This window comes from Dipodomys spectabilis, unplaced genomic scaffold, assembly GCF_019054845.1.
Source record: "Dipodomys spectabilis isolate Male_0828 unplaced genomic scaffold, ASM1905484v1 ptg000069l, whole genome shotgun sequence".
Classification (NCBI taxonomy): Eukaryota; Metazoa; Chordata; class Mammalia; order Rodentia; family Heteromyidae; genus Dipodomys; species Dipodomys spectabilis.
In genome coordinates, this window is record NW_024870746.1 from 10753234 (window position 1) to 10757697 (window position 4464).

Consider the following 4464-nt stretch of genomic DNA (forward strand, 5'->3'; position numbering starts at 1 on the left):
ATCAAGTCACCAATGGGTAATTCTCAATCTAAGATCCCATCTGACTCCCCCCCTGGGGTACATAACTGGCCAATATGCTCTCTCTCCACCTAGCTCCTGGTCTTAAGCACCAGCACCTCATTGATCTGTACAACGTAGCCCGGCCTGATTATGACCTAGGGAGCCGGTCCAAATGGCCACTTAAGGGCACCTTTAGCCCTATCATTATTCAGGATTTACATAACTGTTGTGAGCGCTTGAAAAGGGAGCACATCCAGGACTTCTCTTTTCTTCACTCTCTCTAACTACTTCCAGACTAAAAATCATCTCTCTCCAAGCTAAAAAGCATTTAAATTCTCCTCCCCAGGCCAAACTGTCTTCAAACTCCCTCCCTCCTGCCTTCCCTGCTGTTCCCGCGACACCGCTGCCAGAGCCTCTGACTGCTCAGCCCCTCCCCTTCCAACTTCCCCGGGTGCCAGCTGACACCAGGCAGCTCTCCTCCCTCTCCCGCGGCGACTCCAGCCGCCCCTCAGCCCCTCCTCCCACTCCAGCTCTCCCTCCGGCCCCTCTTCAGCAGCTCCTCCTATGGCTCCTCCCTTGGGCGGCTACTGTCCCAGCCCCTTCTCCTTCTTCACTCTCTCCCATCTTCTCAATGGTTTCTCCTTCCCAGCAAGCTCTCAAAACCTAAGAGCTCCTCTCTCTCAGGGCTAACTCCCTGGTGGCACCGCTCCTCATTCCAAGCCTTGGCCGCCCCTCCCCTTTCCAAGCCCTCCTATTCTCACTCTACCCCCACCCCCCAATGGTCCTACACTGCCCACTGAGTCCTTCTCTGCTATAAATCTCCCAGCCAACTCCTTTTCTTGTCTGGTATCAGCTTCATCTCTCTGTCTCTCTCCCTCTCTCTCTCTCTCCAGACTGGAGATCATTTCCTACTAAATTGCCTCCACTCCCACTGATAGCCATTTGACTTGTGCTCTGTGAGATGTAGATAGGGTCCCAGCGGAGGTCCCCCCCTTTAGATTCCCTCTCAAGGGCCAGTCATCCTGGATCAGCGGCTCTTCTTGCATATTCTTCCTCTCTGTAGCTGGTTTGGAGGCTCTAAACTAAAACTGTTGGTCTACTTCTGTTGTAAGGTAAATCATCCCAGAAGCCACGTTTTAAAATATAGAATATTGGAGTCTTTATTATACAGTTAACAGGCTGAAGGCCGCCAGTTATTACAAAGGCCTGCAGCACACAAATACACATAACCCTGCTAGGAAACAGGCTAAAGAGGAAAGAAATAACAAAAACAATACCAACAAGCCAATTCAGCTCCAATGGAGAGCTGAACTAGGACTCTATGATGACTGGAGACAAGCCAGGAGATAGGACACAGGACACAATCACAGAATCACATGGCATGGAGTCCTGGTGGCTAGGCTGGTCCTGGCCTAAATAGGTTGGTGCAGGAGGCAGATCCTCAGGAAATTCCCAGTCCCAGACACTGACTGACAGATTCAGTAACCTATGAGCCAAGTGCCCACCCATTACCTGGGAGGCAGGTGATGGGGAATGGGGGGAGTGGGGAGGGGAGAGGGTCCTTCCCCCAGCATGAAGACAAGATGCCAGACCCTACCATCCACCATGTGGCCATTATGGCACCAACCAGACCTAGCCTCCTTACTTCACTACAAACTCTTGCTAACCTCTGTCCCTACCTCCCTGCCTGCCTCTCTTGTGGGCATAAATCTTACATTTCCCAACTCCCTTCTCTGGCTAACACCTTCTTCCCTTCTAGACCCAAAATAAATGGGCCTCTGCCCTTGTCATTAATCCATCACTGACGTTGGCTAACACTTTTACTACTTTTCCTTTCATTGCTCTCTCTTTTTCGTACCCCAAAATGTCTCTGGGACTCAAACCATAATTCAAGTATTTTCTCTTTCCTGACTCTACCTACTTTGATATCTGAATTTTTCATTTCTCCCTTAAACCAAACTCCTCTAGGAGGCTGCAAAATAAAAATCCCTCCCTCTCACCTCTTCCCAATCTGCCTACCTCTATCCAATCACCTCCTCTCATTAAAAACCTGCTCGGAGCTGGGTGCTGGTGGCTCATGCCTGTAATCCTAGCTACTCAGGAGGCTGAGATCTGAGGATCACGGTTCAAAGCCAGCCCGGGCAGGAAAGTTCATGAAACTCTTTATCTCCAATAAACCACCAGAAAACCGGAAGTGGCACTGTGGCTCAAGTGGTATAGCACTAGCCTCGAGCTGAATTGCTGAGGGACAGCACCCAGGCCCAGAGTTCAGGCCCCATGAATGGAACCCCCTCCCTAAAAAAAAAGGTTTTGTCTTGAATCCTTATCATTGGCAAAAGATCTCTTTCCACTAATAATTACTCACACATATGTGTACATGGTCAAGATAAAAACTGTCTGCATGGTTAAAAAGAAGCAGTCTAACCAGCTGTGATGAAGAAAACCACTAAGGAAAAGTTAAACCAAGAGGAAAGTTAGTAAAAAGGCCTTGAAAAGGGAAACTGAGGAAACACCTTTGGATAAAAAAGAATTTGGAAAGTAAGAATTCTCTTAAATGTTTATTTCAAAATTAAGACAAACTCCAGAAGGTTCTAGTAGGTGGCAGATGGAATGAGTAGGTCGTAAATTCTTACAAGATAAAGCTTATTAAAATTGGTATGTAATTGAGTTAGCTGTGATTTAAATACTGATGTAAAACCATCATGTTATTCTTTATGTCCATCTAAAGTCAAGTGTCTTTTTACCAGTCTGTGTATAAATTTGTAAGCAACTGAACAGGAGATTTGACAATCCATCCGAGGGACGCAGTCTAGCCCAGATCCTGCCTGGACCATCCTGACTACCTCCCCCATGGTAGACTGGACTCCTGCCTGACTCCATCTCATGCAGCTGATTCTTGGTGAATGACTGCTTTAGATTTACAAAAACTAACACTCTTGTGGGACACTCTCGGTAAACCTTACCCATCCTGACCTGAAAATGCTGGTCATGTGTTATGCACAGGTGTAGTCCAGGAGAGCCTCTTGTGAAGTTTGGTTATCAGGTTTTCCGGGCAGCCAAGCTATAGTATATCTGTGCTAAAACTCTCATCCCATCTACTGAGTTTTGTCATTGCAGAGTTCTGGCAAGTGTTTGTTGGTCAAATCTGGATAGAGTGCAGGTAAGCTCTACTTGTTCCCATTGATCTCCTTCTTGCTTTAATTGGAAATAATAAAGGGTTTTTGTGGCAAAGATTGCAGTTCAAAGCCAGCCCAGGCAGAAAAATCCTTCTGAGACTCCATCTCCCAACTAACCAGCAAAGACCCAGGCTGGAAGCATGGCTCAAGAATTAACCAGCCAAATACTAAAAGTGGCACTGTGATTCAAAGTGGTAGGGTGCTAGCCTGGAGCAGAAGTGCTTAGGGACAGTGCCCAGACCATGAGTTCAAAGCCCATGAATGCCAACTGGGATGAGTTATCCCAGCAATGAGCAAATCCTAAGATGAGCCTAGTCCTGACAAGGAACTGTGGACAGGAAGTAAGAGGAGATGATGTCACATCAGCCACTTTGTGCCTGACCTTTCAAAATTAACCGGATCTGGGAGATCAAAGGAAATAAGAAGCTTGTCCGTCTAATGTCCATATCTGTCTACCTTCTAACTGGACAGGCATTTACATTCTTGCCTTCATTACCTGCTATTTGTATCTATAGTGAGTCTTAGACTTAAGGCTGTTAGCCTGGGCAGCTTCCTGGGTCTCGCATATATACCCCATAACCTAGACATCTACCAAGGCTTCTAGTCAAGCCCCTTAGCCACCCAACCCAGCCCCAGCTTCTGACTGCTGACCAATCTAGCATGCTCTCCCCCACCTAGTCATCAGATGTCCAAAGTAGCTAGAGCTATTTTCCACCAATCCCAGGACTGCCTGGAATGCAGGGAATAAGAACTAGCCAATCTAGCCATCATCCAATTTTTAATTTTCTGCCCCAAATCCTTCCTTTTGCTGTGTGTGCTTTTTAATATTTTTATTATTGTCCATCCCCTGCCTCATGAGAGTTCTTCCAGACTTCATTCAAGGACTCACATCTACACAGTAAGCTGCTGCTTACTGTTCACCCAGAAGGGACCACATCTACACATCTCCACCTTTTACCCCTAATGTCAATGCCCCTTGCCAAAAGAAAGCTGTGTCCTCTTCCCTATCAAAGGGCTGGAGATGTTAGATCCACCTGGGAAAGGCCCTGTGTGAGTCCTTGTCTGTACAGGCCCAAGGCTGCTGCCCTACTGGATTTATCTTGGCACATTGAGCGCCACTGTCCTAACCAGCCTTTGTCATAGAAATGCCAGGTGCTAGGATATCAAGGGAAGAAACAACATCATCAGCCATCCCATCCACCCCACACAAATAACATCTAAGCCATTTCCTCTTGGGGTGGGTTTAGGAACAGCAGCCCTGCCAGACTGGCCCCTGACAACCTAAAAT